The 15,756-nt window shown below is 34.7% G+C and overlaps 1 protein-coding gene across 6 annotated transcripts in view; it reads right to left on the reverse strand.

The window, feature by feature from the left end:
• The window catches only part of COL24A1 (collagen type XXIV alpha 1 chain), a 389,657-nt gene that overhangs the window by 362,543 nt on the left and 11,358 nt on the right, over window positions 1–15,756 (reverse strand). The gene's annotated exons all lie outside the window — the stretch shown is intronic.

Consider the following 15,756-nt stretch of genomic DNA (forward strand, 5'->3'; position numbering starts at 1 on the left):
CAATATCCCTAAACCCAAAATTTAATAAATGTTCTCTTATTCTTCCCAATTAGGAAACTTGTTATTCCAATGGATTACATGTTCAAAGATTCCCAGATAGTCATTTATATCTTTAATTTAGAACTTAAAATTTTATGACTTCTGTGTTAAAGAGAAACTAGAGACACACTTACAAAAAGAAATTTTTAATTTGGAAACCATTTTATAAATTAAGTTCACACAACCGTTTAAACTATAATTTTTCAGGCTGTTTTCCGTTTTACCTTCTGAGAATTTACAGGTCACATAAGAGCTCTCCCTATGCCTAATACCTTAAGTGTGTGCTATACATAAAGTACCCAGTCACCCTGAAGACTCCTGGACAAGAGAACTTAAATTCTTACTGTTGCTGATCACTGTATTTTTTTCTCTCCCTTCCAAATTTCTCTCTCTTCCATTTTTTTCTCAGTCCTCCAGAGTAATTGTTAATCCAAACAGTTTGCGGAGTTTCTCAATATTTATTATAAAATATAGGTTTTATATACATTATATAATTACAATTTTTCTGGTTTTCATTGTAATGTTATTGATAGTATACTGCTTATCTCCCTTACCCAATTATAAACTCTTGAAGACAGATTCTATGTCTGCTTCCTTATTGGATATCTACTATATCTGCCTTCAAATAGTTCTATAATTTCTGAATGAATGAATCTGCCCCACCAGAATCTAATCAGATGTGACATTTACTTCTAGAGTTCTATAACTCTAGGACTTGTAAAAGATAATAAACTTCTCAAGGATACAGAACAGCTTAGTCAGCCATGTGATCTTTATTATTCTTCGGGTTATAAATCTCCCATTTGTATCATTGTATGTACATAATCATTTCCAACAAGAAATGTTAAAGAATTGTTCATTCATCACAATGATAAGTGAGGAAAAACAAAGATTTCTGAAGATTAGCCAGCAAGATTACACATCATCTTAACTTTCCTTTTATAGGAAATTAGTAGATATTTGATAACTCACTTTTATTACAAATCGCAAATGTAGTGGCAAATGTCCACCAAAATATTCCTAACAGCAGTTATAAATTATATGCATCTCCAGGAATTTGGGGAAATACTTTAAAGAGGCCCCATAAAAACACACAAAAAAAATCTTTGACTTCTCATGTTTTAAAATTATAATTTTTAAAAAAATTTAATTTTACTCCATAATATGGCTATTTATTTTAACATAAAATATGAATTACCAGCTAAATCATTAATGAAAATTACACTTCTGAAACATAACATGCTTAAACTGTGACTTTGGGTACTCTTGACCAATGCTAATTGCTTCTAAGCATATTCTCAATCCAAGAAATAAACTATGGAAGAAACACTGCTAATGTGAAAATCACAATGCTTAAAATATATATAATAATAAAGTATGGGAAATATGATCTGGCATTCTATGATGCCAGATCAGCTATTCGTACATAAAGGAAGAGCCAAAATTATGTGGTATGATATCTAGGGCTGCTACTTGCCCAAAGAAAACCAGTCTTTGTATTTAACCCGTACTATGTACTGCCTCAAATTTCTGATTCTATTAGAATGAAATTCTATTGGAAAGAGTATTATTTTAAAACTTTAGTATACATATATTTTTGATATTTATATATATATACATGTACACATATATATATATGCTTCCTTTAATTCTAATATATATGTATACATATATATTTCCTTCAATCCTATTTCTGAGTTTTAATGACAAATAGCTAGTATTTTTTAAAAATTAAATGTTTTAAAGCATTAACTACACAAAAAATTTCTTGACTGAACCTTCCTTGGATTTCTAAAATAAAATCTACTTGACGGTTATATTTTATTCTTTTAATACCTTACTGGATTCTTCAAGAATATCTTATGTAGACTCCCTGCATTGATATTTATGAATTAAGACTGGCCTGTGGTTTTCCCCTTATTTCCCTTATCTTTATCCGACTATAATGTTGAACTTCATTATTTTTTATGGCCCAGAACAGTTTAAATACCTTTAAAATTCTTTTTTTCAGAAGTTAGATAAAACTCAGTTGTAAACCAAACTTATGTTGGCTTTTTCATTGATAGCTCTTCATTCACCTTCCTAATTTATTCTACATTGATTGATTTATTCTAATTTTCAACTACATTTTGAATCAATTTTTTTAATTTACATTTTTATATGAAATAACTTCCTTCTAGGCTTTCAAATGTATTACTCAGAGATCTTCATGTAATATTCCCTTACAATTCTTTTTGTTTCCCTATTTCTGTGGTTCTCTATATAATTTTCCAATTTTGAATATTTTGCTCTATTTGTTCTTTTTTTTTTTAATAAGTGGCAGAGTGGCATTCAAACCCACTCTGGCTCTAGAACTCTTTTTTAATTAATTTATTTTATTTTTTTATCTTTGGCTGCCTTGCGTCTTCATTGCTGCATGTGGGCTTTCTCTAGCTGCGGCGAGCGGGGGCTACTCTTCGTTGCGGTGCGCAGGCTTCTCATAGCGGTCGCTTCTCTTGTTGTGGAGCACAGGCCCTAGGCGTGCAGGCTTTAGTAGTTGTGGCTCGCAGGCTCTAGAGCGCAGGCTCCGTAGTCGTGGCTCACAGGCTTAGTTGCTCCGCGGCATGTGGGATCTACCTGAACCAGGGATCAAACCCGTGTCCCCTGCATTGGCAGGAGGATTCTTAACCACCGCGCCACCAGGGAAGTCCTCTATTTGCTCTTTAGTATAACTATTGCTTATTTCAAAAGTATAGCCTTTGGATTTGTTTATCCTTTCTACTATTTTTGTCTGCTTTCTGTATCATTAATTTCTGCATTTATCTTTATTATCTTTTCCTATTTTCATTTGGTTTATTTGATTCTTTTTCTAGTTTCTGGCAATGAGCACTTAGTTATTTATAGCACTTAAGCAATAAATTTCCTGAATACTGCTTTTGCTATATCCCATACATTTTGATATGTGATATTTTCATTTTGCGTGATTTTCATTTTTGTAGTTTTCTAGAAACTATGCAATTTTTACTTGTATTTTCCCATTGAACCAAATGATTTAAGAGGAAATGCAAAATCTTCCAGTTAGAAGGGTTTTTGTTTGTTTTCTAATTTTGTTAGTAAAATTTAACTTAACAGAATTGTGGTCAGAAGATGGTGTCTAATTTGCACTTTGTTTTTGAAACTTAGCATAATAAATGGTCAATTTTCAATAGAATTTGATAAGCACTTACAAAGGTGTTTCAGGGTACAGAATTTAATACCAGTCGGCTGAACCTCGTTGTTTATTTTATATCCTCTATACCCTTATTTTTATACAATTAATCTTTCATGGACTAAGAGGTAAAGAAAGTCTCATCACTATTATGTCTTTTTGGCCTTTTATCTCATGTGGTCTTAACTTTATGAATATTAATATTGATTGTTATGCAGAGATAGTCATAAAATTCATATATTTATTGGGTACTGTACCTTATCTGGGATTAAGACCCCTTGCCCCACTTTTTGTTTGCATTTGTCTGATATACCTTTGCCCACGTTTTTATTTTCACCTACATTGAAACACTGTTTTAGATAAAGAGGAAGGAGTTTGATTTGTTTTGTGATCTAATCTGAAAATTTTTTTTGGAATATAAAATTAAATCTATTTACAGTTACTGATGTGATGGTTTGTTTAATCTGTCATATTTTATGTTTTCCCATTTTAATTTTTAAAGTCACTATGTGCTTTGTTTCTTTTGCTTTGTTTTTGTGCTTTGTTTACTTTGTTTTTGTATGTAGTTCTTTTGAAATTAGAAAGGTTTGTATTTTTATTCTAAAGTTGACCTTTAAAATTATAAACGTATACAATGTCCCTAGTCCTCTTTAGACATATCTATTATTTTTCAGTGAACAATGTTTCCTTTTCTTTTTTCTCCTTTTCCCCCTTTACTACCTAATATTAGTCAATAGGATTATTTTTCTTAGTATTTACCTTTTCATTATTAAATACTATCCTTACAGTATTTTCTATTTGATTTATAAGCTTTGGATAATTTTTAATTCCCAGCTTCTGATGAGCCAATCAGCAAACTTAATCTACTTCCTGGGGTTTTTTCCCCTTTCCTCCCATTTTTTTAGTGGTTGTACCATTCCTACATTGTTAGCTCATATGGTATTTAGATTCTGTTTCATTCCCATATTTTCTTTTGTTAAATAGAGCCAGTCTTTTGTAGCTGTTTTCTCATTTACTTTTTGCTGAAGTTTATGTTCTATTAGCTTCATCAAGAAGGGTTCATGAGAACTTTTCCTGACTTAATTGTTGGTAGCTTTGTACCTTAATTTTCACCGAATATAACATTCTTTGTTGGTATTTTCTTTCCTTGGATATCTTGCGGTTATGGTTCCACTGTCCTTAGGTGTTGAATGTTAGGACAGAAAAATCTGAAGTCAGACAATTTTTTTCTCCTTCTAAGTGACTCGAGTTTTTACCAGCATACCCAAAAGACCTGTTCTTTACCTTCGAAGTACAGAGATTTTTTATTATGATATGGCTTCATATTGACCATTCTGGATAAATGTTTCCAGGCACACAGTATGCCCATTTGCTGTATAAATTCAAGTCTCGTTGTTTTTTTGGGTTTTTTTTTTTTATTTCATGAATTATACCCTTGAACATCTATTTTATTTTATAGTTTCGATTTTCTCCTTCAAAAATTCCTATTATAAGTATGTTGAATCTCCACTGCTGTCCTCTATATCATTTCTCTGTAAATGTTCCTTATCTTCAGTTCCATTTGTTGGATTTTCTCATATCTTTATTGTGTTTCCTATGTCTTCTCTTTGTGTTCCAATTTCATTTTGATTTGTAAAAGGGTTTTTTTTCCCTACCACTTCTTTTGAGTTTTACAAGCTCACAGTTCATTTCCTTTTAATATCTTACCATCTCTTCCTGAGTTCTTATATTTCTGCTTTATGATCTTCCTTCATAGAGGTGATTTGTTTTTATGTATGCATTCTCGTATTTGTTGTTTTTCCCTACATTTTACCTTGTTGTGTCTTTCTATGTTAGTTACTTATGGTTTCATAGCCCAGCAATTTACAGAAGGATGCTGGGAGAGAAGATGGAGGGCCATGCCTGCCAAATCTCAAAACCCAAAGGTTCCATTTCAGCATTACTGGAGTTTCCTTCTCAAATGGCTCCTTGATACAGCCCCACCTTCTTCTCTGAACCAAACCCAGTCCCGGAGGACTTCCAAAGCCAGCCCTACTCACAACTCCTCTCTCCTTCCTCTGTATTCAATTCCACTGGCATATACTTCAGAATGAATCCTTCACCTTAGGAAGCAGATTTTTACATTTTCTGAGCTCTGTCCCCACTGAGCCATTTAGCCGTTATCTGTGATTCTTTCTTATACTTCCTTCTGGGCAGCTTCGGTCCTCCCCAGATCCTGTGACACTTGTTTTGTACAAAAGCTAAAGGTTAAGTACTTCAGGGTGTGCTCCTCACCTTCAGGAAGTTGGCTTTCGCTGGTGCTTTCTGAAATCTTACTACTGGTTTTACTCCATAGGGCATCTGCTTTTCTCAGCAGATTTTGGGAGTCTGCAGATTATACCAGTCCCCTAGTTTTGGTGAAAATGCAGTTTTCAGGTTCATTTATTATTTCATTCACCTGTATCATTAGTATGATATCCAGAAACAGAAATGGAAAGAAAGTATCTCATGGTTTCAAGTTTATACTGAAAGTCTATACTCATTTCACAGATGAAGAATCTGAGGTCCAGAGAGATTAAGTAATTTGGTCAAGGACACACAGCTGATGAACGGTAGAAATGGATTTCAGCACAGTCAGACTGACTTCAAAGTCTACCATCTTCAAAGTCTACCTGCCACATTGTCTCACAGCCACTGTATTCTCCATACCACCTCGTTTCCCTTGGCAAGCCTAATTAATCATGGCAGGGTTATTTCTCCCAACAGAAATCTCACAGTGGAAAATATTCTCTAGGTAGCCACCAGAGTTGGTATCTGATGTGAAATCTAATTATTACTCTAGTTTTACCCTTTCACGTCTCACTGTGAATATGTTTAGCAAATCCTCTGAGTAGATGTTGACTGCAGAGAGCACAGGCATACCTCAGATATTGCAGGTTCTGTTCCAGACCACCACAGTAAAGTCAATATCAGAATAAAGTGAGTTACACAAATTGCTTAGTTTCCCAGTGCATAATAATTTATGTTTATACTATACTGTAGTCTATTAAGTATGCAATAGCATTATGTCTAAAAAACAATGTACATACTTTAATTAAAAACTACTTTATTGCTAAAAAATGCTAACCATCATCTGAGCCTTCAGCGAGTTGTAATCATTTTGCAAAACAGTATCAAAAACACTGATCACAGGTCATAATACATAGAATGAAAAAGTTTTAAATATTGTGAGAATTACCAAAATGTGACACAGAGACATGAAGTGAGCAAATGCTGTTAGAAAAATGGCACCGATAGACTTGACTGAAACAGGGTTGCCACAAACCTTCAATTTGTAAATTATGCAATATCTGAGAAACGCAATAAAGTCAAGTGCAATAAAATGAGGTATGCCTGTAGAGAACTGTTAAGGATAAAAAGGCACAGACAAGAGGGGTGGGGAGAACAGGATAAAAAAGAAAAAGGCTTCTATCAGAATACAGACTTTTTACATTAATTTAAGCCTAGCCCTGGATACCACCAAATTGCAAATTTAAATTTAGATATTTGGTGCTGATGAATATAGCAAGAAAAATCTTAGTTGTCTATAGTAAGTTACTTGTTTCATGAGTGGCTCTAACCAGGAAATCAATCTAGTTTGTGTCACTTAGGAAATCAGTTACTATTTAAAGAATACTCATTATCAACCAGGCACTTTAGTAGATGGCTTACATTGTTTACAGAATAAGAATAACAGCATTTATTAAACTGTTTCTATGTACCAAGAACAATGCTAAGAACTTTACTGTATTAAGCCACATAATTCTCATAACATAATGAAGTATGTGCTATTGTTAATCCATCTGACAGTTATAAAAACAAGTCACAGAGAATTTAAATAATTTTCCCAAGGTCACTCAACTAGGAACTTCAGAGGCAGAATTTGAATGTAGGCAGTTCTCTAGAGCCAGTCTTTTAGCATGGCAACTTTTCGGAATGCATATGTAGCCTGATGGCAGAACTGACTGTATCTCCACCTATTTGCTTCTTAAACAGAATATATCATGGTGTTGCCAAGACAACGCCTTGCTCTGTTAACTGTAAACGTCAAGCCTAATGACTTCATCCAAACCATGGTTTCAGTAACCACATATGCTGACTCACAAACCTCTCTTCTGGGTTTGAATAACCAATTGCCCACTGAATTTATCCAGTAGAGGTTAGTTATCCCACAATCACTTCTAACTCAATACATTTTCCCCCAGATTCGTTCCTCTTCCTTAAGTGCCTTTCTCAGTGAAGATCCCCACTACCACACCAGGAGTCTGAGTGATATTTTTATAGTGTAAATTATATCATGGCATTCTCCTGAACAAAATTCTTCAATGGCTTCCCATTACACTAAAAGTGCAATCCAGAGTTTTACGGGGTGCATGAAACCTATGTCACCAGCTCCCTTCTTACCTATCTCATCTCTCCTTTCATTTCATCCCACCTCTGCTCCAACCAAACTGGTCTTTTCTTAATCCTTAAAACCACTAAACTCATTTTTAACTCACAGCATTTGCACTTATTTTTCTCTTGGCTTAGAAGGCTCTAAACCCTTAGTTCATTCTGATCTAGGCTCAAATGTGACCTCCTCAGAGAGGCTCTCCCTGGCCACATTACCTGAACTATAAAATAGTTATCCTCCTTGCCCCAATAACTCTCTAACTCTAATGTCTTACTGAGCTTTATAATTTCTTCATAACACTGAAAATTTAGGGGAAAAATGTATGTACATATAAACTTGCCTATTACTTGGCTCTCTAATTGAAATGTAAGTCTTTCAGAGTAGACCTTCATCTTGTTTTACAGTAATATTCCAACAACTAGGACAATGACTAAAAACAAAGTAGGTCCACAGTATTGCTTGAATGAATTAATCGATCCAGTCATCTAACCCAGAAACCTGGCAATTATGTTTGGTACTTCCCTTCCCACCCATTCTCCATATCTATTCAGTCACCAAGTCCAACACAAGCCTTAGTTAAGCTCTCTTTACTTAGTCAGATTTTAATATTAGCCTCCTAATAGATTTCTGTCTCTTGTGAGACATTCTTATCCCATCCATCACCCACACTGCTGCTAGAGAAAGCTTCCTAAAGTCCAGAACAAAATGAACATTAGTTCATGACACTCCTTCCTATAACAACACATCAGTATTTCTTATAGCTTTTAGTACTAAACTCAGTCATTTTATTTCAGCCCTCAGGCCCTTAATGATATAACCTCCTGCCTATATTTCTAGTCTCACATTCCATACCTTCCTAATAAACTTCACTGCTTGGCAATATCCTGTGCATATTATCACATATTATTGCTGGGAAGGTTGGCACTGACCATGATTCCACTGGGAAAGGACAACTGGACCCTCCACATAAGGACATTCCTAGACTCTTCTCCCTGAGTCTCTTCCCTAGACTGATTTTAATCTGTATCCTTTTGCTGTAATCTACCATAACAGAGTATAACAGATTTCATGAGTCCTGTGAGTCCTTCTAGAGCATTACTGAGCCTGAAATTGGTCTTGAGGACCCTCAAACTTGCAGTTGGTGTCAGAAGTAAGTGTGGTCTTTGGGACTGCCCCCTAATTTACACTGGTTTACACGTTTCTTCTCAATGATTTATCTTCTCACTCCATGGTACTTCCTACTCTTGATACTTAACTTTTCCTTGAATTTCTTGCCATATCAAAGCTTACAAAAAGTCATTCTTTCAGAGTCCTGGTAAGTATGTCCCTCCATGCCAAGTTTACGCATCTTACAAGACTCAGTTCAAGTGTTACCTCCTCTTTAAGCCTTCAGTTCAATTTTTGGTTTGTTGTTGTTTTGTTACATACTAATGACAAATAGATCCTTTCTCAGTGCTAATAAAAATCACTCTTCTAGAAACATCTTAAAATGGAAACAAATAGTTCCAGTACAGCCAGAGGCAAGGATGACCATTATTATTATTAAACTTTGTTCTGCAGAAACCTCCCAGCCAAGTACCAGAGCTCTGGAAACCAGACTCATGCGTCCCCAGGTAGAAACCTGGTGGATCCTTCTGCCAAAAAAACAACACTTCCCAACAGGAAAGACCTAGAGAAGGTGAAGTACGGAGATCCCTCAATGAAACCAGTAAGTCCACCAGCCCCACTCACACACACAGAGCTTTCAGTCATCCCTTTGGTGCCCCACTCTTTAATATTAACAGCGAGCCAGGGATCACCAAGCATGTGAGGACAACCTCTAACAGACAGGATGGAAGCAGGAAAAGGAACTTCTAGGAGACAGAGACTGGCTGTCACATCTCTTTACAGACCATGAAAAGGCCATTTACACACTTTTGCCACACCTTAGCAGCTGGAGATATGGACAGACATCTCCATTTTGGGCTTTGGATTTGAAACAAGTGATACAAAGAAACAGACAGAGGAGAATGTGTCCACCGTCCAGTGGTGACCACAGTGGCCCATACTCCTCCTGGGGAGTAGCTCTACCTGTGGTCTTGGTCCCTAATTTCCCTGGTTTCTGTTCTTAGTAACCTGATTCTCTAGACTTCCTAGCAATTCTGGGAACCACAGAATAGCTTTCAACAAAAACCTTTCTGCTTTTTAAAAAACCAGAATCAATTTCAGTTGCTCACCCTCAAGCACCTATCTTACACTGATCTCCAAATTATATTGTTAGGTGAAAAGCAATATGATAAGTATAATAGCATTCAAATAAAAGCAAAAGCTATCTACAAAAAAAAAAAAAAAAAAATCAGTCTTCTAAGCCTGCAAGGCTAATGCTCAGATATAGGCACAGGCACCAACCTTACTTGCCTTTCATTTGAAACCTATATAATAAGCAGTATTGATATTATCACTAGCTAGGAGAAAAGAAAGACAGGCAGAGGGAAGATGAGAGGGAGATGAAAAGAGAGACAGACAGGAAGTGGGGGGAGAAAGGGAGACAAAAAGGAGAAATTGTGTCTCCGTAGGTGCTAAAACTATGACTCATACCCAAGCATTTGACTCACTCCAGTGGCTATATAATTGACTCTGTGGTGGTGTAGAGTATATGCCTAAAGAAACAGACATGGGAGAGCCAATGGTTACACTTGTTTTTACAAGTACAGAGAGCCAAAGAACCATTTTACCTGTCAACATTCAATGATATTCTATCACAAACTGGAGGAACAAGGGTAGTATTATGTTTACCTTTCAAAATGTAAGGATTCTTACATTTCTTAGAAATTAGTAGCTTATAAAATTTTTTTTAAAGTTATCAATTTTTAGATAAAAAATAATGAGTAATATCATTTAACAGAGTGTAATAAGTTACAGTATTAGCACATTATTAATTAACTAAATTAATATAAAAAGCACTTAATTTTAACAAATTCTCAGTTTAAAATTCATATATCTGGGTCAGTTAAGTCACCAAAGCTATATTCTTTCTAGTTTGTAGGAATGAAAAAAATAAAATGATTGTTTAAAATAAAATCAGAGTTGTACATGAGGAAGATCATACAGGCCTCAATATACTTTTCTTTTCCTTACCAATTTACCCAAATTGACTTAATAACTAGGTAAGTGCCCAATATCCACTTTCCATTGTTCTATATAGTCTCAGCCAAATTGTCTGTGCCAGAATTAGGACTCAAATATAGGCTTCTTGAATTCCAGCTCACTGAGTTAAGGAACTAAAGGAAATTGTTTAAAACCAACTATTTTATTTTATTTTTTCAATATTATCAGTATATAGAAAAAGGAAAGGATCCAGAGTATTTTTTTTCTAAACTTTATCATATGCTCATCATGTATGTAATAGCCATGCACTAAGCACTTTACATGTGTTCTCATTTTACCCACACAACAACCTATGTAGTAAGAATTATTATTATCCTCACTTTTAAGTTTCTGAAATTGAGGTCAAAGTATGTAAGGAACTTGCTCAAGGTCACATAACTGGTAGGCATTGGAACCTGGGCATAAACCCAGAATTCTGGCTCGAGAACCCCTGTGCACCACTGTCACTGGGTATGTTAGAAGAGGAAATTGTGACTTTAAAGTATTCTTAATGTAAGTACATCTATTTTGGATAAAGAAATAAAAGCAACTTATTTATAAAATGAGAAATGAAGCTTTAACCTACGTGTAAAATTTTTGGTTAAGTGTCCATAAGGGGTTTTGGCAGAAAATGCTTGGAGTTACTGCAACTAGAATGAGCTGCTTCTTACAAACACATTTTTGGGTTAATTTCCATAGAAAATACTCTTCTTGGAGACACGCATTTTACACAGAGATTTCTACATCTGTGGTTTGCACACCTAGGGATCATGAACCTGAGGAGTGCTGTGTATGTTGACAATTAGCTTACATCTCATATGGTGTAAGGTATCACAGAGAGGTGTTGCAACTACGCCTACCTCACTGGCAGCCAGCCCACCAACAGAGTTATAAGGAAAGTAGACTGTATCATATAAGAAAAGGGAACTTTCTGTCAAATCCTTGGAAAACTCAGCCTTAAATTTTTTCTTGAAATAGAATCATCTATTCATTTGGTTATACCTAAACCTCAGTTATAAAACAAATATAAGATTTATATTTATGAACAGGATATTTTAATGGTTTTCTTAGCTGTGCTAAAAGTTAAAGGAAGAACTGTAAACATGGCAAATAACAGATGTTTATCTCTGCATAGTCTTAAAGTCTCACTAAAATGAGAAAAAGGAAATGTGGTTTAAAACTACATAGGCAAAGTGAAAGGGTAGAAGAGACAACAACAGATAAGAGATATCAACGAATTTTTGAAAGATGAAAAACACATGAAGGAATTAGCAGAGCTGACAAAACTGAACACTAAGGGCTTTCAGAAGGAAGTGCTAATGACGGGCAGGCCAGTTCACACTGCAAAGTCCTGAAAAGGCTCAACAACTGAAGGCTCCAAATCACTGAATTCAGGAGAGAAGCATGAGGCATCATATGGGAGAGAGGGGAGGATATGAAAATCTATATAAGAAGCTTTGAGAGCAAAACTGAAGATTAGAGGTTACTTATGTAGAAACACTGAACCAATCCTAGCAGAAGAGGGAAAAGAAGCGCCATAATGAGAACAAGGGAATTCAGTAAAAATCTACATACTAAATGGTGAGACAGCAACACCCCCCCCCCGAAGAACCTCTTTATATCATTTAACTCCAATAACAGTGGCAACCAGGATTATACTCTACAAGTAAGAAATTGGAGGATTCTTCTCTAAAGAAACTGGACAGCCTTAGACATTTGCGGTCCAACAACGAGATGGTCAGCAATGCTCCTCATTTATCAGGCTCTAGGTAAAATATACCAGTTAACAAGTCCACCCATGCAAAAAGAGTTTCCAAGCATATTTTTATTGCCTTGCTTTTAAATGATAACACAGGTAATATAGACTTATGAAGAATTTTTCCAACATAAAAGATAGACCAAAGCAAACCAAAATTTGTGGGAAACAAAGACAATACAGGGAGCAGAATAAAAGTTCAAAAAAATTATTTTTATCTTTGGAAAGCTGAGTAGATATTACATCAAAGAAACAAGAACAAAATGTTATCTTTTAAGACACAATCTGAGTGAGAAAACTCTTAAAAATTTAAATACAGCGCAAGTAAATAATTTAAATATTTGGGAATAGTGACTCATGAAATTCTGATATAAAATGTAAAGGAAACAAAGACAAGAAATCAGAGCTAAAAATAAGAAAATACGGAGCTCAATCCAGATCCAATATCTGACCAATAGAACTTGCAGAAAGAAGAAATAAATACGTCAGAGAGAAAAAACTAACACAGGAAAATTCCCAGAAAAATGAAAGATATTTCCCCATTGAAAAGGCCTAATGACTACTCATCAGAATACCTTGAAAAAAGACCTGTAACAAAACACGTTATTGCAAAATTTCAAAATATCAAGGATAAACAGCTGATCTTAAGGTTTAAAGTGGAAAATTAAAAGGTCATACATAAAGAATCAAGAATTAGTATAACATCAGATTTTTTAAGTGCAAGCCAGAAGACAATAGATGGAAGTCTTTAAAATTCTGAGAGACAACTATTTACAGCCTAAAATTCTATACCCACCCAAACTACCCTCAAGCGTATGGGTGAAATAAACACATTCTCAGAAATGCAATGCTGCAAGAAGTATACCACCTAAGTACACATTCTCAGGATGCTACTGGATGATATGCTCCACTCAAATTAGGAAATGGACAATGCAAAAGGAAAATATGAGTTCCAAGATACTGGATCTAACACAGATGAGAGACATCAACTTTACAAGAAGCTTAGACAGCTACCAATCCATGGTAGAACAGAATCTTACCTTCCAGAAGAAATATCTCCAAGAAAAAAAAATCGAATGGTTAGAGTATTTGGTATACTTTTTAAAAAATATTTTTCAAAGTAGTTTTAAAATTCTTTTGGAGTATCTGAGAAGAATTAGTCATAGTGCCATAGAAAACAAAACAAAACAAAACAAAACAAAAGGAGGGAAACTATACAGAGAGGATAGAAGAAAAGAGGGTGAAGAGGGGGCATAGAATGATGTAAAAATGTTATACCCTCTTCATCAAAAATAGGAAGTCAATACAACATATAAGCACATTATTAAGAACTATGGAGAGTGAAACCAAAAGAAAGTTTGAGTAAAGGACTGCAAGACTAGGTAAGGTCAAGGGATATTATTTTCTGTTATATATTTTGTAGCACAACTTGACTTTTTAAACTATATACCTGTATTACTTTGATACTTTTTTTTAAGTTTTGGCAACTATCATAAGCACCAATAAATATTTATATTTATTTCTGAGAAGTCTAATTTGGGATCATCTCTAGCTCAACTAGACATATTCAGCAGTATTAAGGTTGCAAATGATATTTGTAATCATCATCAAATCACAATTTCTCTGAAAATGTTTTTCTAACCTCCTGATTAGATATTGTATTATTGTATCATGCCAATTCAACAACAACAAACTATTTTAGGAAAACAGTACTTCTAAGTTTCTAATAACATACCACTACTTTCATTTCATTTTTGTGCTCAAAAGTACTCAATTTTATAAAGTCAAAGAGGTTTTTAAAATATTTTTCTTGAGTTAGAGTCTGTCATACAGAGTGAAGTAAGTCAGAAAGAGAAAAACAAATACAGTATGCTAACACATATATACGGAATCTAAGGAAAAAAAAAAAAGGCTATGAAGAACCTAGTGGCAAGACGGGAATAAAGACACAGACCTACTAGAGAATGGACTTGAGGATATGGGGAGGGGGTGGGGTGAGATGTGACAGGGTAAGAGAGTGTCATGGACATATATACACTACCAAATGTAAAATAGATAGCTAGTGGGAAGCAGCCGCATAGCACAGGGAGATCAGCTCGGTGCTTTGTGACCACCTAGAGGGGTGGGATGGGGAGGGTGGGAGGGAGGGAGATGCAAGAGGGAAGAGAAATGGGAACATATTGTATATGTATAACTGCTTCACTTTGTTATAAAGCAGAAGCTAACACACCATTGTAAGGCAATTATACTTCAATAAAGATGTTTAAAAAATATATATTTTTCTTTTTGTTAAGAACTCAAAATAAAATTTTATGAAGTCTGAAAAGTAAGATGTTCACCCTGAAATAAAAAAGCACATTTTGTATTCTGTAAATGAAATCTTAAGGTTGAAAGGAATATTATTTCTTTCATTTACTCCTTTCATTGCTTCTGACTTTTTAAAAAAAATCTATTCATAAATAGTATTCCTTATGTCTTTCTTTGTCTGGGTTTAATATTTGGATAATGACACATTTTGTAAATTATTAAACTCATAACACTAACAGATGACAACTGTAAAGCAAGGGTATGTGTAATGGAAAGAAGTGGGTTTTTTTTTGATGTTGTTGTTTTCTTGGGTCAGACTTGACAGGCCCAAATTCAGCTCTTAGCTATATAAGCCTGGGCAAGCCCCTTCCTTGGGCCTCAGTTTCTTCATCTATGATACCTACCCTACATGTTCATTATGAGGATTAGAATCACATATGTAAAATTCCAGCAAAGGACAAGACACAAGATAGATATTTAATAATGGCAATTCTCCTTCTCTTTCTTATCTTCTCTTGTCCAAGAGGCTTAATTTCAAAGAATTTGTAGACTTTATAGTCTAAATACCTGAGTTCAAATCTTGGTTCTTCCATTTATTAGCCTGCAACCCTTGGGGTAGTTATTTATTCTTCTTAATCTTGGTTTCAGCAATTCATGGGCATAATTATAAAAACCCTGCAATGAGGTAGTGATGAAGAAAATGTATATTCTACTAGCACAGTGACTGGTAACATAAGTTCTCAGAAACTGTAACAGTAATGATAGCAAGAAACTAAGAGAGAGAGTTTCTCTCCTCTTCTTGGCTACTTAAAGCAAACTAAAGTAACAGAAATGACTTGGTCAAAAATAGCATTTCATGAAGTTACATGTGACCTGATTTAATGATCTCCCCATAAAAGACAGTTAGAAAATGCCTTCCGTGACACCATT

The sequence above is a fragment of the Balaenoptera musculus genome, chromosome 1 (genome assembly GCF_009873245.2).
Source record: "Balaenoptera musculus isolate JJ_BM4_2016_0621 chromosome 1, mBalMus1.pri.v3, whole genome shotgun sequence".
Classification (NCBI taxonomy): Eukaryota; Metazoa; Chordata; class Mammalia; order Artiodactyla; family Balaenopteridae; genus Balaenoptera; species Balaenoptera musculus.